This window comes from Coturnix japonica, chromosome 1 (genome assembly GCF_054131305.1).
Source record: "Coturnix japonica strain WE chromosome 1, WE-NBRP24, whole genome shotgun sequence".
In the NCBI taxonomy this organism is placed as follows: Eukaryota; Metazoa; Chordata; class Aves; order Galliformes; family Phasianidae; genus Coturnix; species Coturnix japonica.
The window spans coordinates 99,299,359-99,325,017 of NC_140663.1; the positions used below are offsets into that span (position 1 = coordinate 99,299,359).

General features: G+C 37.2%; 1 protein-coding gene across 3 annotated transcripts in view; it reads right to left on the reverse strand.

Annotated features, from left to right (window-relative positions):
- The window catches only part of DSCAM (DS cell adhesion molecule), a 427,035-nt gene that overhangs the window by 197,381 nt on the left and 203,995 nt on the right, over window positions 1-25,659 (reverse strand). The gene's annotated exons all lie outside the window — the stretch shown is intronic.

Below are 25,659 nucleotides of genomic sequence, written 5' to 3' on the forward strand. Positions count from 1 at the left end.
ATATGTACATGTTAGTCAGCAACCTGAAATACTGTACGATTGTAAGAGAATTTCTTTAACATGCATTAAAATGAGAAACATAATTCTGCAGCTCTTAGCCTAATGAAAAATACGGATGCTTCAATCTTCCAGTCACTTGAAAATACCTCAAGTTCTCTCCATTACTGCATTCAAACCAGCCTGATGCAGAATCCACTGAAACCACAGGGATTCTGGTCTTTGACTTCAACAGACTTTAAATATCCTGTATAGATAACCATATGATAGCGTACCCATCTCTTTTATAATAAAAGGAAAAAAAGATTCAGATTAATCTTGGCATATCTTGTCATTTGCTTAGTTAGTATCACATCAATAGAGGATATTAACATTAAGAGAAATCACTGAATAATTGTTAAAGAAGTGTTTATTTTTTGGAACTGATAAAGCTCAAAAGCAACAGAGGAAAGAAATTACATCTGGAGAACAGATAAATCTTTTGAAAAGAATTAGAGCAAGTTCTAATGTAAGAGCCTAGAAAGTAGCCTCGTATTTGTGAGCTATTACATACTGCTATAGAATCTATATGAAACTTCCTTTAGAGTGCTACAACAAAATAAATGAGCGACAAAAAAAAAAAATAAAATAAAAATATATCTGATATATAGAAAATGAGGTTCAATATCAATGATTTAAAACAGTGAATGCTGAAATTCTTCTATATTTCATTTGTGGAGCTTACTGGCAAAGACAGGGTGAAATAGAGCTGAAGCCAACACCTGGAGAGAAACTGTTAATTGTCCTTGTGCAGTTCATATAAGGAGCTACATTCTCTTCACAGTGCCCTGAATGGTGCTGCGAAGTATTCTATCAGCTGGCTCTAGTGCAGTTTTAAATAGCTCAAGTAATTTTGTTAATATTCTCAAAAGAATTTAGCCCGCGAAGTCAATATTTTAAATAATCTAACATTTCCACATTTCAGAACTGTTAATTATCTAGATTTAAAGGAAACAAAGAAACAAATACTAAAATCCTTGAAAGAACTGTGAATAGATCCCCTTTAGTACATGCATTTTACAGTTCCTTGGAAAATTAAACATGAACGACATCATGGTAATGAGAATAAATATTTCAAATGTTGTTGAATTATAATAGACTACACTATCTTAATAAACATTCATTTTTCCAGATAAATTTTTCACTTTATAAAAAAAAAAAAAATACACATTTTCTCTCTTCTTATCTGAGTTAAAATATACTTGATACTCTGCTGTGTAGGAAAATAGACAGATTACATTAATAAGATTTATAAGATGACATTCTCTGTCTTATTTTCTATTAAAGTAATACATAATCTCTTTCATTCGTTTCTGTACTGGTATTTAAGGAATTTAGCATGTTAGTTGGCTTTGCTTCAAAAGTAAACATGCCTCAGAATCTCAAAAAATAAACAACAAAAACAAAACAGACATCCAAAGACTAAATATAAGATGGTAAGTCTAATTCCAAAATCTTTATTTAATTCTGTGTTTTCCATAAATATATTATATAGCAAATGAGAATTCAGTCTAGAAAAGAAGACTTGAAGAAGGCCATGAAATGATTAAAGTCCACTATAAATATTTTAAAATATATAAAGATGATTTTAGTGATACTTTAACCTTTAAATGGCAATCGGTCACAGATGATTTATCATCCTCAAATCAACTTCCCAGTTGTTCCAAACCATGCTAAAATGCCTCTGAAAAAGGATGAAATGAGTAACGATGCACTTACCTATATCCTGAGCAGTTCTTTTATCATCTCCCATCTCTTGCTAGCTGTGACCCAGCTGTAATTATTTGCCATGATTTTTACATTTACCTTCATTATATCTATGACTTCCTCTGTTTTTCTCATGATAATGGCAATGGCTCTGTTATTTATTATATGATTACAAAATTACTGTTATTATCCCTTAAACAGATATTCAGAAGTATATGGGCTTGAAGACATGGGCACAGAAAAAGAAGCCTTGTGTGATTTTATCACTTTATGGGCATCACTTTATTGTGACCAAAATATAATACTAACAGTAATATTGGCATTAAAATACTGAAGTAGTAATATTATGGAAAATATTAGCTGCACATATATTGTAATATGACATCTGTAAAACAGAAGAACTACGCTGCATAGAAACAATGACAAAAACTAAGTACATTCATCTTTTAAATTCTCTTTGCTTTGTAAGTTGATGTATGACTTGTCACACTTTGTTCACTCATCTTTTTCAAAACAGCACCTGAATTAGAGTGCTAACAAAGATGCTCCTAAATTTTTTCCTTCCCCCCAGTTTGTTTACTCAATCTCCAAAGGCCAATGTTTTCTAAAGGCCTATTCTGTTCACTGTTTATCCTGACACAGAAGATCATCAGACTACAACCTGCCATCCCAATAGGGAATGAAATAAATTCAGAAAGAAACAATTGCAGCCATCACCTCCACAACCAGCAAGAAAGCCATAACAGCAATTTAAACTGAAAATTGGGGGCAAATTTGCTCATGACAGGACAGTTCTAATCTGTGAGTAGAGCTTCCAGATGTCCTTCAGGGCTTTCCACTTCTTTTGCTAAATGCACTGGCTCTGCTCTGCTGTGGGGTGTGCCCCAAGGACAGCTACACAACCCCCCAAAAGTAGGAAGCTTGGGCAAGCCTTAAGCTTCGGCACGAGACGAGGCTGTGAGTAAGGAGCACTGTCATTTAATAAGGTCTGTTCTCAGTAATTACAGCGACACAATTTGATCAGCGAGGACTAAGTATCTTCATCTGAAAGGGATCGGATGAAATTAGTGCTGATGTAATAAGTGCCATTTGTCACTATTAGCTGGAGAGGTGTTGACAGGCCCCTGCCGTTGCCACAGTAACGCTGCAGTGCTGTTTTTCCTGCTATGAGGTGGAGCTCCAAGTTACTAAAGTCAAGAAGGTGCCATCACAGTCACCAAGGTGAGCTCCTTCCCAGCTTGGTTCACTTGGGAGCACCTAACACTACTGATGCTGGATTCCTACCAGCTATCTTGAGGCTGCATCCCCAGGGATGCACCCTCCAGACATCTCTGACTGTGGCATTTGAGTTTTTCATGCAGCTAGAATCAGAATCTTTCCAGAAGATCCCTTTTCAACTGACACCACACACAGGAAACTTGTATCTCCAGCACAACCACAGCTCTTTCCAACAGTAAAATTCCAGTCAAATGCAGCTAGATTATTCACAGCTACAACATCTGCCACTGATACTTTCCACAGTGTGAAATAAAATGGAGAGAGTTGCTCCTAGCAGAGCAAAATACTCAATGTGAAACACCACAGGACAGAAAAAGAGAGATTCCCTTGATCAGATACTCATTATCAATGCACACAGCCAAAATGCGATCTTAATTACTATCAGTGGGTGGAAGTTTCTTGAATGTTAAATTACCTGCAGCAATTACTAACTACTGAGTAACCTGTTTACAGCTTCCTGAAATTATCATCACTTAATTTGGCAATCTGCAATATTTTATTTCATTAAAAACTTAATGTACCATAACATAATAGCAATAATAAAGCTGTCAAGGGCCACTTATTGCTATTCGCTTAGATATCAACTGTTTATTCATTCTCAAAAACAATAACCAAGCAGAAAGGAAATTTTGGGACTAACAGGTCACCTGAGGAATGAGGAACATGAAGAACTGGCTTGCTCTGTTGTACATCCTCAACACACATACTCATCTCACTTGTGCCAGAGTCAAAATTATACGTAGAAAATATCTAATATGTTTTTTAAGTGCTTAAACTCTTGCTAAAGTGTAATGCACTGAGATGGGATCAAACATAACTTGCCAGAACCAAGTGGCGTGTGCATTAGTGTTGTCTTCCATTATGCATAAACATTTAAGATGCCGATGAATTCTATCATTATCTTCAAGTAGTCAAGTGGAATAAGAACTTCCTCTGTCAAGATACTCTTACAATTAAATACTGAACAATCTGAAGAAATTGTAGTAGCTAGAACAAATGTGAAATAAAAGATAAGTGACTATCACAAACACTGCCATTAATTACATGTCCACACCTGCCAAAATGAGGAGAGGTGGGAGCGGTGCTCTTATCAGGCACCATTTCTCCAAGGTTTTATAACTGAAGTCTAAAACCAAAACTGTTCATCTAATCACTAAATTCAGCTGTTACAACAGAAGTACTGATTTTCTTCTATAACTACTCAAGTACTAATATGAACCAAGTCCGCTTAAGTTTTGAGGTATGTGAAGTATGAAGAGATACAGGTCGATGGAAACAAGTGTGTATTGCTTACATACAGGTGATACCAAAACAGGTAGCATACTTTGCTCACTTGGGATTTTTGGTTTTTTGTGTGTGTGTGCTTTTTTTCTTTTGTTATCAAGAAAACTGATCAGATGTCTAAATATTATTGTTGTGTTTTTCTTTGTGCATCACTAAGTTATTGAAACCACAATGATGGAGCATTTTATTAGCAAAACATTCAATGAAAATTTCACAAATGGGGCAAATTAATCAAAATATGATGAGTTAAATCTTCAGCTAGTGATGGATAAATTAGCACCATGTTTCACCACTGACAGCTAAAAGAAGCAGTAGTTGATATTGTCTAGGTAATTCACAGTTTTAATCTTTGAGATTTGAAGTAGGGAAAAAACTGCTGGATGTTCTCTATTTACACACAGTATGTCTCTGAGCTTTAGATTAACGCATCAGATAGAAAACAATCAACATTTATATGTACTGAAGAAATCTGAAAGTAACTTCCAGTAAAATAAAACCCCAGCAGAAAAAAAAGTGCTTTTCATTAGAACAATTCTACTAGCACCATTTTCCCCTAAGTTGTGCATTAACCATAAGTGTGATTTACAACAATTGTTCTGGTTACAAGCTCTGCATAGCTACTCTAGTACACAGTTCCATGGACAAGGAAGCCCAGTAGTACATTCTTATCAATTTCAAGCTAAGAGCAACTGTTCATGCCACAGTACCTTCGATGGGGAATATTAGTAAAAAAGAAAATACTCATTTGTCATTAAAATTGTGACAAATTATATCTTCTGACAAAAAATAATAATAATAAAAAAAAAAATACACCAATTAAAACCAATACCCTCACACAAATTTGTTTATTTATTTATTTATTTACAGTATCAGATCCACATCAGTTATTTACTGGCATATAGGTACAGGTTTTCCCCCTTTGCCTTTAAGTGCAATCTTAAGGTACAAAAGAAGAGGAAAGAACAAAAACCGTTATCCTTCTGTATAGTTGGAATAATACAAGTATAATCATAAATAGCTAGCCAGAGGGTATCTAATGAAAAGACTCACCAACTCTGAGGCCTTCAGTCAAGATGGATAACGTTGAAGCTCACCACAAGAACTCCACAAAGGAGCAATCTCCAGAAACAGATACTGCCTTAGTGGTGGTCAGCCCTTAAATGGAATCTAGGAGAGGTGGAGTCAAACTCCACCCCTTCCGTGAGCGCAACTGAATTACCTTTACCTGTGCTCCTGCAGCTGACTCATTGCTTGCCTCAGATGTTTAATTGGAGGTTCAGGTTGTGATCAACAGTTTCCCTCATTTGCAGTACATCACACAGAAACTACACCTGAACTGTGGAACAAAATCTGAAATTCAAAAATCATGTTTTAGACTAAGACACAGTCTAAAATGATGGTATGAGGGACCTTCACTTCCAGTTCTTTTCTAGAGCCAATAGCGTTACTGGAACAACCACAATTCAATTGAATGAGTTTCTAATAAGGAAATTTGCCTAGTCACTGTAGTGGGAATTAAACAATGATGCTATATTATTCTAGTTGAATCTAGTTATTTAAAACCTGAAACTAAACTCTCATATTAGAGACCTGAATTCTGTAATTCCTTTAATTTTATTCCATCTTCTGTTTATGTAGACCCATTATGGTCTGACAATGTGCCTATAAAATGTACCTTTATCTGGTCTTTACAGTTGGTAAAATAACTTCCTGGTCACTATGAGTGTGTCTACACAGCACTGTGTGGTGTTCTGTAATTGATTTCATCTGGATGTTGGAAAGAGTACTGAGAGAAGGATGAGAAATTAGCCCAGGCCAAGTGCCAAGCTCAGAATGCTATAGTGATTCTGGTATCTGGACTAGGTTATTCAACCCTAAATGTCACTGAACTGGGCAATGTAGACTTAACCTTACAAGCCATGATCTTAGCATTATTACAAATAGCAAATCATATAGAAAGCCAGCACTGGACTACCTGTGTTCTTCAGATGTCTATCAGTACACCCATAACAGATTTTAATAGGATGATTTACTAGCTGTGCAGGTCTGCAAATACCTGGATACCATTATACGTTCATGACAGCTGCTGCTCTCACCTTAATTTTTCTGCTTCTTATTTTGTCATGACAATGATACTGTGAACAGCTGGACTCCTTGATGGATTTTCACCTCAACACTTTTTCAAGATTTAAGATTTTCAGCTAACATATTTAACAAATTAATTGTAAGCAACTTATTAAAATGCATCCTCAGAGATAGTTCAGGAATGATTACATCATCCCATCCTTCATACCACTATCATTAGAAGGGATGTGTTATCATTAGAGCCTGAAATTCTGAAAAGGCTTAAGAAAAGAACCACAAAAGAACATCAACACTTACAAACATGCTTTGGCAATAATTTCAGCTTTTACAAAGCCTTAATTTTATCTGAAACTTGTACTTAAAGGGAGAAGGCTCAAAATAGTAGCTGCTCACAACACAGCAGATGGTCCAGACAATAAAAAAACAGAATTATTTGAGGAACGTGAGTTCTTCATTGATACAAATAGAAATGACTAGGAACTGTGCAAAGAAAAATGCTACTTCACTGGAATAGACTAATTTGTAAAACAAACATGGAAAGCTTGATATGGATTAATGTAACTAGTCCAGCCTTAAACATATATCCTATAGATATCTTATTATTGGATGAGAAAAAAACAAACACCTTTCAATTGCTATTTTTCTAGGAAATAAAAAATATTTCTTATGAAATCTATTACAGATGAATGTTTAATGTAGTCAAAGAAAGCAGAAAAATGATCACAACAGAGAGTAACATAGATCCAATTGAAAAATCATAAATATTGAAGTTATCTGGTTAATAACAAATGTGTATCATAGTAGCATAGTATCATAGTCTCATGCGGGTTGGAAGGGACCTTAGAGATCATCGAGTACAACCCCCTGGGATTCGAGCCTTCCTGTGTAGCAGAGCAGCACTTCTACCACGTGCGCCACAGGGGGGATTCAAACCCAGGGTCTCCGGTGTTGCAAAGCGGCATTCCTACCACTGCGCCACCGGGGCACACGAATGTGAAGACGCTGTTCTATTTTGCTTTGGTGTGGGGAATTATTTGCATACAAAGTTATATTCCATATCTGTAAGCCATTTAGGGAGTCTCCTCATGTAAGCAACATTTAAATGACAGCTTAATTTGGAATAGTTGTGAATTTTACTAATTAAATAATCATTAACCTGCATCTATCATATTTTCTATTATTTCCATTATTTTAAATATTCATTTATCTCTTTTATATATTTACCACATTCTCTCTCACATTTAAAATGAAGAGCATGTCTTATTTAACAAGAAGTACTTTTTGGTTATTATGGAACACTTCCATTTTTATTTTTATTTTTTTCCATGCAACAATTCTTTAATGATTGTTCAGAAGAAGGCAGAAATCTGAAGGAGCTTCCCTTTGTAACTCACCACTGTCCTTTGCTCTAGTAGGCAAACACATCAGATAATCTCATTCACAGACTAAGGAAATTCTGTACAGAACTCTTTTATGTCAGCACTGCTTTCTCTCGAAAGGCTTTTTCAAAACTTAATATCTGTTTAATACCTGGCGGCTTTCTTCCCTCTCCAGCATGAATGCATTTGGGATCAACTTACTATGATGTCTTCTTTTAGCTTAAGTGCTTCTCCCTCTCTGACACTTATCACATTGCTCTGTTTATAGATGGCAACAGTATTACCCCCTTTATCTGTAAAATTTGTTGTAATAAATTAAATCAGCCCCACTCTTAACATTATTTCCTAATAAATGTTCTTTATACCTAAGTCCTGTCAGTAGTTCTTCTCTACATTTATTTCAATTTAAATTTATCTCAGTTGATGACCAATCCTGAATATAGTATTCCAAATTAAATTACATATTGCTTCATATAGCAATACTACAGCTTCCATCTGTTTTTGAAATATTACATCTCCCAGTTACTCTCTGTGTTTTAGATGGTGATCTACTGACTATCTGAACATCTATCAATCTAGAGACATCTAGACAAAAAGACTCTGCACATGCAGGACTACCCAGTTTACATCTTTGTAGTCAAAAGAATACATCCTGATAGGTTCAATAATAGATCAATAGATACATGGACATATAGGTTCATTGATAAATCAATGGATATATATTACAAAGCTGATCTGATGATACTTGAGGTACAACAGCACAACAGCTGTTGAAGGCAGAAGCAGATTGGCTACCCAGGACAAGAAGACTAGGTGTACTGAACTAGACATTACTTCTTTTTTGCTCAACAAGTATCACATCTGCTTTCCCCACTATCTCACCCAAACTGGAAGCTGATAGCTTATGGAATAGAATTGCCTTTTCCCATCAGAAGCCTGGAAATTGTCCTCACTACTCTCTGATGACTGCTTGGTATTCACTGAAAAGCATGCTTTACCCCTTCTTGTAGGCCCAAAGCTCATGACAAAGAAATTGCCACTTTCCACAGTTTCACAGGAATGCTTCAGCATTTGCTGTCTCCTTGGTTTTGGCTAGCAGTTAAAACACTCAATAATTCTTGCTGCTAATGAGAAAGCAATCATCAGGACAAGGAATTTCTGTGCTTCCACATTAACAGTTACCATTACATGCTAATCACATTTTAATTGCCAACCAGACGCTACCAAAAAAGAACAGGCTACAAAAGCAGAAAATAAAACTGATGGAGCAGAAGTTTCAGTTTATCACTTCTTCCATGTTTAATTTCTATTAGTTACTATCTGACCAGTGTCTGTGTGAAACAATACACTAGGTTACAGGAGATTCAGAGCCCTTGGGTCAGGTAATTCCATACAAAATATTCTCAGAAGTATTTCAGTTTACAGTAACCTTAGGTCACATATGTGAATTTTCATGCTCCCAGTCAGATTTTGTGTGGTTTCAAAAGCTTGTACTCCCTGTTACTCCCAACCCGAGTCACTGGAAACTGTGTCCCACCCATGACTGCTGTCTCAGTCCTCCTGCCCAGGCATATCTTCCATATCTGTCAGCATGATAAAGCAGAGATCTGTGTTGTTGTTTTTGTTTTTTTAACTCTGTCATGGTACTTTGGTAACAGCAGTTTTTTATGTAGTAAGATAGGAACCAGAGACTTGCCTCTCTTCCCATGTAATGCTGTAGGGGAAAGAAGTTTTCAGGAGAACAAAACAAAACACAATACGACTCAGTAAACAGGAACAGATTGGAAAGAGGGAATCCCAGTTGATGCATTTCTCTGCTTTCACACTGATGGTTTTATTTGCCATCTGCATCTGTTTTTATAACAGGAGTGACATTTTAGAAGTCCCTCTGCTTTTGCCACTACCGATGTCAATGGACGTCCCTTCCACTAACACTGTCTCTGTTGATTTCAAATTTAAACAAGTCCCAAATCTAAATGTTGCAATGAGTCATACTGCCAAAATCACTTTCAATCATATTAAGTTGTGGAGAGACAACAGCTGAGCTATGAACTTCCCATTTTGGAGCTTTCTATGGATTTGGAGGATCTCAACACACTTGGGTTCCTTTTGGGGATTTTTGGTGTTGTTCCTATGAACTTTTGGTGTTTCCATGCATCTGGATTGCTTTTCAGGATTTTGTGGGCTTCTATGGATTTAGGGGATCTCCAGACAGCCACCTCCCTCCCAAATGTTTTGATATGTTCCTATAGACTTGAGTGGTCCCCAAACACCTGGATCCCTTTGGGGGATTTTGAGGGGTTTCTATGGATTCTAAGCTTCCTACAATGTTTTAAAATACAGCTTAGTAGAAAAACTGAAAGTAAGTAAGTCAACAGGAAAAATTCTCAAATTTAAATTATTAAAGCTGTCCTGATATGAAAGCACATTCTGTACAAATGCTGTTGTCTTAAACTACCAGCTCCTACAGCCCAACTAGCAACTATAGTTGTTCTTTAATGACTTTCCAAAGCACAGATAAAGCACCTCTGCCTTGTAATCTTCCTCTGGCAATGGTAAGCAAATGGACATATCATTTGCTAATTACAAAACAAACAAAAAAAAAAAAAAAAAAAGGGATTTTAGCCTTATCAACAATGAGTACATTAAGACAAAGCAACAATACAACTGAACGCAATCTGTCATATATATGATGAAGAGAGGAACACGTATCACAAGTTAATATGGGTTATGCTAGATCCTAGGAGATGATGCTCCTGTCTCTTATTGACAGGATGTTGTTTGCAAAATACAGCCTTGCATTTGTATTTACACATTACATATATATATAATTGCCAGGTTCAGTTGTACTGGAAGAGGACATAATCTATTATCTACCTGATATCAAAGAACTAGCATTTTCTTAATTTCACTCATAAGCTTTCCAACCATCTTCCTCTGATTCTTACTGGCATCTAGTGGTACTGCACCATCTTTGTTAAAAATCTAGATTCCTTACTGGTCTAAATAAAAATTGCTTAGTAATAAAATGCAGTCTCTGAGCACTAGAGGGTTAAGAGAATTGGAGTTAAGCCTGAGTTTATAGGTCTGATGGTGTCACTAGGCAACAAGTAACTTGCTGCAGCCAGCTCTTTTCAAGCTCCTTGTTTCCTAATAAAGCCTGGTCTGCAATTGATTTGGAGACAATAATAAAACAGAGAGTGTTTATTCTCTCTTCTTCTCACTCTCCACAGAAAAAATAAAGCAGAATAAACCCCTGCCCAGACACGAAGGTGATGCTGCAGCTGCAGGTACACTAAGAAGGAAGCAGGGGAGTTAAAAGAGAGCTATTGTGTGGTGAGGAGGGCGACTCCTGTGTTTTTTCCAAGCTGCAAGAGCTAAGCCCAGGAGATGTGCTGTAAGACCAAGAGAAAAGGAAAAACAACAAAAGCGAAAAAGGGAAAAAAGTGAAAAAGAAAAAAAAATTACTTATATATTTTGAACAGTTTTAAGCTTGTAATTACATCACAGATCTTTTCCACAGACCCATTAAAATACATTTAAAAGCTGCTCATATCATTTATATTGAAAATTTAGTCATGTTATGTTTCTGTGGCTTGGTTGTTTATGTCTTGCATTCTTACCTGTTCTAAAGGACTAAAACATGAGTCTGATCCAAATAGCTAATTCTGTAGTGTTGCCTTGTAAACACTATATTATTTCCACTTACACAGAAGTATTAATTACACTGTGATGCACTGACTGTAGATTGTTTTGCAAGACATTTAAGTACACAAAATCTCCTATAGAAATAAAAAGAAAGAATGACTCTTGTATTCCACAGAAATTTTGGAGAATCTGATTAAAGTGTGATGGAAATTAATCAGTGCCACACAATCATCACCAAGTTGTCTATTTTTTACAATGAGTGGTGATCCAATGAAAGAGGTTGCCCAGAAAGGTGGTAGATGCCATTCCTGGAGATTTTCAAAGTCAGGCTAGACCGGTCCATTAGCAACCTGATCTAGCTGTAGGTGTCCCTGTTCAGTGTAGAAGAGGTAGACTAGGTGGCCTCTAGGGGTCCCTTCCAACTCAAATGATTTTATGATTCTATTGATCTCTGAAAGAGAACAACATCACATGCCTTTTATTTGCGTGGTTTAAAAAAATGATTGGAGAATCATACAATGGCTTGGGTTGGAAAAGACAATAAAGACCATGAAGTTCTACCTCCCTGCCATGGGCAGGGCTGCCCCGCACCAGCTCAGGCTGCCCAGGGCCCCATCCAACCTGGCCTTGAGCGCCTCGAGGGATGGGGCACCACAGCTTCTCTGGGCAGCTGTGCCACCAACTCACTGCCTTCTAGGGAAATAATTTCATCCTAGTATCTAACCCAAATCCCTTTTAATTTAAAATCATTCTCTCTTATCACTGTCTGCCCATGTAAAAAGTCAGTACAGATTCTTGTATTTGATACTTCCTGTTCTTTATCACAAATCTCAATTTTTCTCTCATAAATACCATACCTCAACCACCTTTACAACCTTGAACTTTCTGACAAACTAAGATATTTATTTTGCTTGAAGTCAGATTCCTGTACATCCAGCAAAGTTACTATCTCGCAGCAAATATAAAAATATGAGCACACTGCATTACATTGTCAGAACAGAGGCACTGCATGGTTATGAATGCACACAAGATGACCTGCGCCCTGCTAGTTTGCAATTGCAGCACATTTTCCCTAGAGGTAAAATTCAGACTCACTACAGCTAATTTGGCACTACATGTCAGCAATGTAAAACTAGTCACTCTGTTGTTATGGCTAAGATATAGCATGTTTCTCTTTTTCCAAAGTATATTACAGATTCTGTTAATATGGCCTCTCTCAGAAAAGAGAATGAGACCTCCCACTGAGCTTTTTCTCAATTTTTCCTGTAGTTTTTACAATTCTGAGTAAGCTCAGCACTGTTGGTTCTTTGCTGAAAGTTGGTTTTTATTTTTACAGCCAGTATGCCTTATTTCCTCCCTCTTAGCCAGTCCGCTTTCATGCCCACTGTTTTCCAGATTTAAAGCCCCACCTTCTTATTGGGATTGTTCAGCCTAGGGAGCAGGAGGCTTTTGGGACACCTTATAGACCAGGTATTCCAGCTTTCCAGTATCTCAAGGAGACTTAGAAGAAAGCTGAGGAGTGACCCTTTATCAGGCTGTGCAGTGACATGACGCGGGATTAAACAAAAAGAGAATGTATTTAGATTACATATGAATAAGACATTCCCTACTATGAGGGTGGTAAGGCACTGGCACAGGCTGGCCAGAGAAGCTGCAGATACCCCATCCCTGACACTGTTCAGGGTTGGATTGTTTGGGGCACTAGGCAGTTTGGTCTAATGAAAGGTGTCCCTTCCTATAGCTAGCGGATTGAAACCGGATCATCTCCATGGTCTCCAATTCAATACCTTTCTGCATTATTTTATGATTATGTTGGACAACCAGAAAGTTCTTAATCTGCCCCAGACAACTGGTACCCATGCACTCGCTAGAGCCTAGAAGAGCCAAAATTGAGATAACAAAGGAACAATTATGCATATACTATATATAGAGCTGAAATGAATTTCAGTTACAAACAAGCATGTATTCTAAGTTTGGCGATCTCTCTTTTTATCCAGAAAGCTCACAGAGAAAGAATAGTTATGCTAATTCTGTAATGAGGAGGTTACACACAGCTTTCCAATCTCTTCTTAAGATGAGGGAGAGCAAAAAGCAACAAAACCAGACAAATCATCTACCTAGAAATATTGGTTAATTGCATAAGTGCCATGTAGAAAAGAAGAAACATCAAAACTTTTCTTAGAGATACAGCTTGTAGCCATGACAGCTTGCCTTGTGTAGGAGGGAGGCCACTGATGTTCACAACAGCAGAAAGCCTCTCCGTGACTGACAATAAACTTATTCCTGAAGCAGTGTATAATAATTCAATGCAGTACAGTTACAGTGTTGTAAACTGGAGGTGCTAAAGCTGTGCTTCACCAATGAATGGTGGCAACTTCCCACGCAGCTGGATGGAAAGGTACTTGTGTTGGCAGGGAGGGCATCAAAGACTACTACACTCTCAGATGGTTCAGGCAGCCATCAGGAAACCACAGAATTAACCCCCAAACAAGGGAATTACAGTCAAAATAACATCACCACATCCATAGCTAAGCCCTCTATGAGAAAGAAAATGCAAGCCCTCCCACTTAATATACTGATTGTACACACTAAGCAAAACCTAGAAGTTTGAGGAGGAACTAAGCTTCTCAAATAGAAAATTCATAGCTTATGTGCAAATTTCATATTGAGCACTGTCACTTGAATAGCAAATGCTGCAAAGGATGGCAGTAATTTTTTAACCACCACCTGCAACAGAAGGAATCTGTGACTGTTCTGATCACAGGGCTGACAACTTACCAGGTATAACATCGTCTCTATTTGTGAAGAAGGATAGATCAGAGGGAGCATGACACAGGCCACTGTGTTTTTCTCCCCAGCTCAATTAGGAAACTGCTGTCTTTTATTCTCAGCAATCTCCTTTTATTTTGTCTCATACGCCTTTCCCACTTCAGCACTGAATCTGAATGTGGAGACAATGTGTGTCACCCCAGGTAATTATTTAGGTGCTAACAGTACATGACCTGCAAAATCAGGTTACCCAAAATGGCCCCTGGTGCTATGTTGACAAATTCTGGATCACAAAAGAACTAAACACTACATACAAACAAATAGAGCCCCCCTTGTGGGGAGTAACAAAACCACCACCATGGTTCTTAATAGAAAAAGGACTAAGAAAACATATTTGCTTTCAAAATGCAGTGTTTCTTGCTTGCTTCTCAGAAGTCTATAGTAATTAAGGACAAATAGCAACTTAAATGCATTTTGTTTTATTTGCAACACTGAAAGTTACAATTTTCTTTCACTGAGAAGGAACGATGTGTTTCTTTCCAGTAGGGAGGAAATTGTTCTGTGTTTGTAATGACATTACACTGCCTCTCATGGATTGCAGCAAACCTAAGGGCTTGAGAAAGAGAAAGGGCACATGAAGTACAGTACATCTTAGATGTTTGAGTAAAAAGCTGTATATACATACATGCACAAGTAAGGAGTAAATAAACTTTTTTGTCTTTTTAATAATCAGAGTCAACTCTTAGTCAAAACACTTGGAAGATTTGGGCCTGGCAGAAATATCAGTGATTTTTTTAGATTCTACTTTCTTTCTAGTAAAGTAGCAATAAGCTGAAACAAGAAAATGATGGATCCAAATACATTTTGAAGAAAATGAAGATCGCAATAGTGCTCAAAATTTACAGTGCAATTCCACCATCATATTTCTTACAGTAAAAGTTGTTATAAAGAGAGAACTTTTTTTCATGTCACTTGTAGAATTAAAATACTGAAGTGAAAAAACACATTTGTTCACAACAATTGGGGTTTATTTCATGAAAAATTAGAATTAGTGTCCTCACCTATGCTTCACAGTTGTGTAAATGAGCAATAGTGTTAGTAAGCCCTATTTAGACTTTCAGATCTTTGGGACGTAGACCATTAAGTTCATACATTTTGGATCCCTGTTGAAGTCAGTTTAAAGGAGTGACCATTCATAAACTTTGCTGAAGAGTAAGCACTCATCTCAATGGGATCTGCAGGGAGACTCCTCACAGAGGATCCATGAGAATGCACCCACTTTCCTCCTCCTGCCCCCTCCCTTGCTGCAGTAAGACCTCCTAAGGACTTCGAGGTCATCTGCCCTTTACTTCTACCACTAGTCACCTCTTATGATTCAGGTCCCTCTTTAGGGCAGCGTAATTCAGTTCTTTCGGCTTTACCATGATGTTGAAAGCTTCCTCCAAGCTAAGCTGATACACAAAGCAGGTACTGCTTTGAGCTCTTTTTCCTACGAGTCTGGCTGCCTTGCTGTCATTCTCAAATGTGGAAAGTAAAACTCACATACAACAGACTGCAGCAATGGCTCAACCACCAAGGAACTGCTGGATATCATTACTGAAAACAACACTGCAGAAGCACTGATGTGCTTCTTTGCACATCACTGTTATTTGGAAAATGCTTTTACTACAGAGAAATTGAATAGTACACACGCATCTCATAAAACTTTGTTTACACAGTTCCGAGGGAATTGTTTCATGTCTGAAGTTCTAACACTTGTAAGAGAAAGAGTTTTGTCAGGTAGCAGTCAAAATATTACCCTATCGCATGTGGCTAAAGATAACTAGCTCTAAAGAGATTTTTTTGCTGATGTTGTTATTGGCCAAAAACAGATTTTAAAGGACTCATAATGCAAAGACAAACTGCACTCTATTATTTTGATGTCTACCACAAGTATTACAAGTTCAAATATTATCCTAGTAAAACACTCTCTGATACCACCTTCATCTATATCTCCTCCTTGCTCAAACTCAGAAATCTGCTAAGGAAAACCCGAGTTTTAAGACTGTAATGCCAATATATATATATAATATTCAGACATTGAGGGAAGCTGATTAGTAGCCACTGATAATATCCAGAAGTTTATATATCTTTGTATTCAGAAGCTTTGCATACCAGTGTTGCCAGGAGAGTGCAGCAACCCCTCATACTACCTAGAAATGAACAATTTAACTGTAATATATGAGAAACAGCGCAATCAAGGAATGAATCAGGTTTAACAAAACTTAGAGAGCTGGCATCACATTTTTCCCAGCCAATAAATCAGCTGCAGGCAGGTAGATACACCTCCAGCAGCTATATGAGATCCTAAGTTGCAAGGTTGACAGCTTAGTAAACCACAGAATGGCAGAAGTCGGAAAGATCTCTGGAGATCATATGTTCCAGCCCCCTGCCCAAGCAGGACCATGTAAAGCAGCATGCCTAGGACCGTATCAAGACTTGTAAAGTACAATATCCAAGTTTTGAGGCAACTTAGATTTAGATGACCACAGAAAAGCTGAACTGGGAGTGAAACTCAGACATTTCTAGCTAGGACACAGTTCATTCTGCATCTGCAATTCGTTTTTCTAAGAGCAGACCAGGCTATAATTAAACCTTCAAGTTGCAAATCTGACACTTGAAGTGTTGTCATGCTTCTGCACGAAAGAGTGCAAATACCTTTTCAGATACTGTTTCTTGTTGCCATGACTGTCAAGGTTGTCTGGTCATCTTCAGAATCACCCTTGCTCAGGTGTCAGAATTGTTAATGGTCATGCTAATGGCTACCAAGTATGGCAAATTTCCACTGCATTAGTGGTGATGGAAAACATAAGTTTTCCTTAATATCTGCAGAAACTGATGAAAATAAACCAGGGGAGGCATTTCTTGGATTTGTGAATGTGTTATAGGCACTAATGTAAATACAATTTTAAAAAAAAATCACAGCATAACCATCTGCAAAGGGTGTGATAAATATTTCTGGAACAGTTTGCTGATGGTCCTGACAGGCATGAAATTCCATAATAAAGCAGTGAAAAACATACCTATGTGCACTCAAGCTACTCAATTCTGTTAGATTTTTCCAGCAAAGGAAGGAAAAATAAAATCAGAAATTCCTGGCAGTCACTATCCCCAGCCTTTTTTCATCTGCAGCTCAGATTGTGGCATCCAGTGAACAGAGAACAATCAGTCCATGGAAATCTGCCTTCAGGATCCTGGCACATGCATTCCTAAAATCTAATGTTTAAAAGCTATCTTTTGTGACTTGTAGCAGAAATATATCCTGTCAAATAATTCCATTTTGGTGCAAAGTTTTAAAGATATCATGGCTTTTCTGTTTCCCCAGGGTGTATCATGGTTTCCAAATAGGACAGAGTCTATACGAAAGTGCAGAAACAGAAGGGAAAATTTGGATGTGGTGAGGTGATTGAATAAGTTGCCCAGAGAGGCTGTGAACGCTCTGTCCCTGGAGGTGTTTAAGGCCAGGTTGAAAGGGGCCCTGGGTAATCTGATCTACTAAATATAACAGCGGGCAACCCTGCCTGTGGCAGGGCAGTTGGAACCTGATGATCCATAAGGTCCCTTCCAACCCAAACCAGTCTGTGATTCTGATTCTGTGAAAACACAGACAAGCAAGATATGGCTTTTAATTAATTTATTTTTTTTTTCTAGCACAGATTAATTCAAATAAGTCCAAACACTAAACTCATAAAACTACACAAATTCACTACATTTTGGGTTTTAATTGTAAACCACCATATCAAAGTTCAAATTTCAATCAAGATCATCACATCTGATCTTTTTAAAGCCTGGAAATGATTTGCTACACAAGCAAATGGTTCTTTTTGGTGCTTTTTAAAGCTCTTACCATCAGTCTGCTATAATTACAGGATGAATAAGGATAAACATGTAGGAAGGCACCCCTCCTTGCAAATCAGCTGGAAGCCAGTTGTTATGATCTAAAACATTTCCATGCTTCTGCTCTGGCAATGTTTACGCATTTGTAAACATCCTAAAATGCCACGTAGGAAGGGAAGTGAGAGTAAATACTGGGAACACAGAAAGCAATTTCAATCAAAGAACTAGTGAAGGAAAAATGGCATGACCGCACACACACAGAGATCCTTGGAAATCTGTCATCTTTTTCATTTCTAGATATCACTGTAAATCAAAGCATGATAATATAGGTGAAAAAAAACAACCTTATTCTTCCTCCCTTATCAAAATCCCCTGATTTTTTGGATTATAATAGTATTTCCCAATACTGTTTGGAACACAAACCAACAAGCTAAGCGCTTATTAATGTACTGAGCTAATGTTGAACTTCATAATTTTATACTTTTTGATAGCTGGACATCCTATTCATAGTAACAAGCGCTGGGCTCAAATTTTCTCCTCTGGCATCAAGATGATAGAAGCCTGATTTCCATTAATTAATATCTATGTCATTAGAGAATTTTCCAAACAAAATACAGAAGAAGTAAACTATGATGAAAAACAAATGGTATGCTAGCTTTACTTCATTCTTTTCATGTTTCCATTAACAAACATGAACTTGAACTCTTCCAGAGAAAGGGTAAAGATCCAGATTTTCAATAAGAAAAGCGCTGCTAACCTAGGTCATCTTAGAATCTGTCATTTCTGGCTTCAGGGGATGAAAAGAAGAAAGGTACAGTGGCACAGAAAGTTGAAAACACATCCAGAGTTGACCATTTCTTACAAGGGCATCAAAGCAAATGAAACCAAGTTTCTTTTGCAGCAAAGCTGGCTTTTTTGGTGCAGTATGGAGCACAAACATTGACTGAAGCTCTTCCTGTCATTGAGGTATTCACAGCAACTACTGCCTGTTCTTGTGAACTAAGTAATAGCTGAGCCCAAAGTTTCCTTTGGTAGGAACACTGGTTATGGCTTCTGCCCTTGTTTGCACTTCCTCAAAACTCGTACAACTGTATCTCTGGGATCATCTGTATTTATCAGATGTAGCAGAACCTATTGGTCAGCATGTACGATAGCTGCTAGGCCTGGAAGGAAGAGCTAGGAAGAAGGATATGGGCAGAGATGGTAACATAAGATCAGCAACAAGGATGGATAAGTCTTGTTTTCTTCAGAAGTCAGAATTATTCTTTTGCTTTTGACACAGGCTGGGCTGAACTTTCACTGTGGTGAGATAAATTCATTTAATAGTCCAAGTTCAGTGTAGGAAATAGTAACAAGACATATAAAGCATGCAATCTCTGTGGTACTTAATCATAACCAGACAGGTGGCAACACAAGAAGAATATGCATCTGTGCATGAATGATGAGCTACATTTGCATTATCTGAAAAACTGGTCATAAATTTGCAATAGTTATGATGGATAAAAATGACCATCTGCCTGTTACATCTAGAACAGGAAAAATCTGTGACAATTTTACACATTTTACCCGTGTTCCATGATGCATTTGCAATGAAGTGATTAATATGAAAGATAAGCACAAAATCAAGAATTGCCTTTGTTTCATCACTGTACTCCCAGTGTTTTAAGTCAAAAAGAGAAAAAATCTGAAAAAAAACCCTAAAAAAATGGAAATTCTTGTAATCTATTTGCCTATATCTGATGCCTATAACAGGAGATATGAAAATTGATTTCTACATTTTATGATAAAATTAGCCATACTCTCTATCTGTGAAAATTGATCTGCTATTTGCACAAACCATGCCGTTTGATGTTCTCAGTCACTGGCTGTAAACTGCAGCTAGAATTGAACATTTTCATTTAAGTTGCATTTGTTAGTTGAACAGTGATGACTGCATATAGAATCCAAGTGACATTCCAAACCAGCTCTGACATTTCAAGCTTGTTCTTGTCATCTAATGTTAAACAACACAACTACTTTCCCAGTTTATTTCAATTTTACCGTATTTCTTTAAAAATAAATAAATAAATAGATAACTAAATAAATATAATCATGTAACCTTTCTCTTTATAGTGACCACTGAATCATCAAGGAATGCATATACCTTCTTTAGGATGAAAGCACTTTTGAGAAGGTGAAGGGGAAACATTAGAAAAGCTTGGCTCTGTCCTGTCATGTTGTCTTAGTGTGACATGAAATTCTGTGACATGTGACATTAAAAAAGGTCACTTTGACAACCAGACTACTAGAATGCCAGCGTATTTTTCACTACTGCTGGCAAATGAATGCTAAATTATGTGATGTCTGCAACTAAAAATATATACATATACATATATATATATATATATATATATATATATATATATTTTCAGTTTATGCAAGTTTGTGAGGAGCATGCTGGAGCACTACAGAGCTTCACCATTCTCTCCACCTTTCACATTTCTTTTCAGCAACTAAGAATTTTCTTAGTTGTAATGAGGGTAGGATTTTGTTTGTTTGTTTGTTTTTATAAAGGATTTATTTAATATGTGAATGACTTAATCATCCCTTCTTACTACATCCAGTAGGAAAAGAAGCAGAATGGCATTTTTAGTATTGTTTCAAATTTAGAAGGAGTCAGAGGAAGAAATGTCAGACAACCCCAGATCCTTCCTTTGATGATTAACCAGAATTTCTGAAAAACATCTGGGAGCCTCCAGATTTGTTCTGAAACAACAGGGGCTCCAATTGATGTCACATCAGCCAACTACCCTTGTATTTAAGCTTTATCTTTTAAAAAAGAATCGCGTTCTTAATGTATGATGTGATGGTTCCTAACCTACACCCAGAATATGTAGCATAGGTCGAACAGGGAGCAAATATGACGAATCTTTTCTGGAGATCAGAAATGGCCTCTATTTTTCTTGATTTTCCTTGTACTCACCATAACAAATATACGGGTCATTGCAGTATATGTACCATCAGCTTTTTACATTTTTAAAAATTTCTGGTTGATTTTGGTGGGGGTGACAGGGTACCAAACACTGGAAAATATCTTAGGTGTTGTGTAGACATGTTGGATCACTGCTATGGTCTATAGGCAGATACTACCAATGTGATGCACTAGTATACAGATGGTGTTTGTTTACTGAGTTCACTATGGATGTGGGATTCCAGATGGTGACATATCAGGACTTTTCTTAAGGGCTTAGATTAGTCTTGCCAAAATTTGTCTGCTTAAATTGTATAGATTTCTTGGAAGACAGTACTCAACGATAGTTAAAGCACGTGGCTTTAGAGCTTTGCTCAAGAGGCAAGAAAATACTCCTCTATTATAGGCTGTAAAGCTGTGTTGTAGAACCTCAAATGATTTAAAATTTTATCTCAGAAGCACTCAGGTTAGATATGAGAAAGACAAATTATATTTGTCAAGCCCAAAGAAAAATAAAATGCAAAAATGAGTATAGGAATGGTGTAATGAAAGTGATTTGAATCCCACTTTCATAATGAGTATTTTAAAAAACAAACTCGTCCATTCTCTTTTACTGCCAAAGATTTACAGTTCTATATCATTTGAAAAATTTCTCACTGTTTAAAAAAAAACATGAGTAGCTTTCCTCATATCAAAACAGAGTACTTCTGAGAGAAATCTTTTCCTTATCTGCTGCTTTCACCTCTCAACCTTCCTCTTTTCATTCCTCCACCAGCTTTCCCTTTCTCAATCATATCAAGCAAAAATTACTTGTTATTCTCACTAAGGTGTTTTATTTTTTACCCACGTGTTCCTCATATCTGTTCACTCATGGAAGGGTGATTTTGGCATCCTCTCGCCCTGCATTCCCTGCTCCCTGCACCTTTCACAAACTCACACCTGGAAGGAGTTCCTTGGCCCTTTCCGATCACCATATTCCTTCAGACGTCCTTGTAAGACTCTCTTCTGCTCTGATGCCTATGGAAACTTAACTGTTTCTGCTACACACCGCACCATGATGACGAGTACTATCTCACTGCTTCCTTGTTCACACCGTTGGTCTGAAATTATCTGCTCTGCCTTTACTTACCATAGAATCATAGAAACATTTGAATTGGAAGGGACCTTGAAACATCACCTAATGTCAAGCTCCCCTGAAATGACCAGGGACACCTACAACTACATCAGGTTGCTTAGAGCCTTGTCCAGTAATTGTTCTGCTGTATGCTTGTACATAACCTCAGAAAACTGGGTATGATAATATATTTTTAAATCTACTGAAGGGAATGGAAGAAACAGGCTCATCAAGTACTTCTTCAGGTGTATCATTTTTCTTCTCTTAGCCTAAAGGAAAACCTCTGCTTTTACAAATATTGCCTCTCTGATACCCTTAAAGAGAAACAGATGAAAGACCACCACCATAACTGTAATATGAATATGCAGCAAATCAGTATTCCTATTTACAGAGACACCTATGATGCTCAAGGTCACGTGGTACTTTCAGTTTCTGGATAAAATTAGCATTATAAGACAAGTTAATCTTGAACCCTGCAGTAGGACACTACAGTTAGAGCTTATCCGCAAAGGAGGTCAGGGCAGTTTCAGCAGTTCTTGCGTATCCACACCAGATTTCCTGTTAATGCTGATCCCAGAGAAGATCTGAGCATGAAACAGGAGAAATGACTGCAAGGGAATTCCCCTCAAGCATATGGAGTTACCAGCAAAACATTTTTTACAGACAATGATCAATTTATTGTGACATGCAAAATGTACTGTCTAAGATGTATGAGTTATCAATGGGTTAACAAATAAAGAGGCATTAGTGGATGACTGAAATTAATATTGCACCTGTGGCTCACTACTTGATCTTCTGGACTGAAAGTCAGTCAGAATATGCAACCGCTGAACAGTTACTATACAAAATAAAAAATACCTTTGATATTTTTATTCTCCACTGAAAGCCAGTTAGTTCTCGGTACCCTATTGGGGTCTATGCTAATCTTCTTTATATACTACCTACAGAACTATAAATCAGCATGTCAATTGTTATTTTAATGGTAATATTGTCATTTTTTCCCCATCAGAAGAAAACTGCCTAAGTATATCCACACATTATGTGCAAGAGGGGAGAGGGTCCAAAACTTTTCCTTGCACAAGGGGAAACAAAATCCACAGATTTTCAAGCAGGAAAGCTGTTACCAGTACTTTGCTTATCAGGTTCTAGATTACTATTTTATTCCATTCTTTGGAGACAAGCAGTGGTAATAAAGTAATAGAGCATATCCAGCAATTCAGTTCTGCCATGAACTTTACTAGAAGATCATGGAATAATCATAGAATCATCAAGGTTGGAAAAGGCCTTCAAGATCATCCAGTCCAACTGTCCAACTATCACCATTATTTCCCTACTAAACCATGTGCAGTATCTAAAAATGTCTTGAACACCTCCAGGAATGGTGACTACAGAATCTCCCTGGGCAGCCCATTGCAGCACCTGACCCCTCTTTCAGAAAAGAAATTTTGCCAAACATCAACCTGAATTTCCCCTGGTGCAACCTGAGGCCATTCCCTCTTGTTCTATCTCTAGTTAGGGAGGAGAAGGGGCTGATCCCCATCCCTCCACAACCTCCTTTCAGGTGGTTGTAGAGAGCAATCGGGTCTCTTCTGAGCCTCCTTTTCTCCAGACTGAACAATCCCAGTTCCCTCAACCATAATAAAACCTCAAATGATGCAAGGTCAGACTGAACAATAATTCTGTCTGGCTTTCACACCACAAACAAATCTTACAGCTGTGCACAAGCTGAATGTCAGTCATGAGGATGAATGAAGGTTGCATAATATTTGAAATGCTCAAAATCAAAGTACCATATATTTTTAATCACTGTTATTAAATATCTGAGCTGTTCTTTCAGAGACATAAAACCAAGAAAAACACTGATGCTCAGCTAACATTTTAGCCAATGAATATAGCAATTTCACTGCATCCCTGGTGTTCAGAAAGCAAACTGAGCGAAGAATTTGTACTGAAATATCCCCTAGAATGAACACTTCTGAAAGAATTAAGGCAAATTTCTATGCAAACCCCAAAAGGAGAAAGCTTACTGAATTCCAAAATCTGTTCTTCATGTTTATATTCAGCTCATTGCACTGGCATATCTTTTTTTATTCTTTAGACTTCCATCAAGACAATTCCTAATTGTTAACATAACTGCCTAAAGCCTTTTAGGTGTAAATCAGTAAGCGATGAAGTGAGGTGGAAAAGTAGCTTCCCTCTGACAGATGCCTTCTTGAAAATGAGGTGATAATAGGTAAAATGGAATTAAGAAGACTAATGACATACAATAACAAGCCTGTCTAATTGTGAAGATTTAATTAAAGTGGATCTGCTGTGATGCTGATGTGATTATTAAAAGAATATCTTGCTTTCTGTGTTAGATCAAGCTGCTATTTCAATATAATGTAATCTAGATCTTTTAAAAGGTCTAGATCCTAGTAAATCATAGAATACTTTACTCAATTGCTTAGGATATATATATATCAACAGATTTTGGCAAAAAATCAGTATTGCTGAGATGCTTCTGAAGTGTATTATATGGTAAGTCTTGCCATTTTGCAACACACTTAGTGCCTGCAATTTTTATAAACAAAATGCTGTGGGTGATAAAAATGCTGGACGAATGCTAGATTGCAGAATACACAACAACATAAGTTTAGGTGGCTTGTGACAGCTTTAAAGTTGCTCTCAACCCTTTCATATTGAATTATATTTTCAACCGCAGCTAGCACCAGATGCTGTTTGGCATTAGAGGGTATGTATTGAGCACTTGCACCATCAGTGAAAAGCTACTTACTATCTTAGATTAGTAATTCAGAGCAGAAGTCCAGCTTATCTCAAGAAATCCTGATCCGGACACTTAAGCAGTTGGTAAGAATTGTTCATTGTTCCTCCTTCCAGACCAGTCCCAACATCCAAATGTTCACGGCAATCAAACATAAGTCATGAGTGTAAAAAGAGAAAGATACAGCTGGACTCAGTTTTCAGAACACTTTGTTTAAAATCTTAGCTATTTCAAATAAAGTATTTATCTTATATCTGCTTACATTTACATGTCTTAATGCTGTCTTACATTCATATTTCAGCATTTGCACATTCTCCTATTATTCTCTTCTCAATATCCTTTCACTGCCTTGGTCTCTGTTTTACAGTGACCTTAATAATTATGATGTTCAAGGAACTCAGCATCTGTCCTTGGAAACTGTTGGAATGTGCAAGATGTATTGTTGTACTGTGAGTCGAGTTCTTGCATGACCCTTTCCTTCCCCTCAGCTGACTTTTCTTATTCATATGGAGTGAATTTTTGCACCCTGTCAAAACCCTTCAATACATTCATGCTTTGGGAGATTTTGACTACCAGTTAAATCCAGATTTAAGATTTTTCTGAAAAACAGACTCAAATGTTATGCAGGGACAGTGCATAGATTGAATTCTGCAAGCCTCTGCAGTAAGAGAGCCTAGGTATGCTTATCTTCCTACATGTCCAAAAATCTCAAGCCATATGGACAGATCAGTTGTGGAAAAGCAAGCATACTACAGCTCAGCTCAGCTCA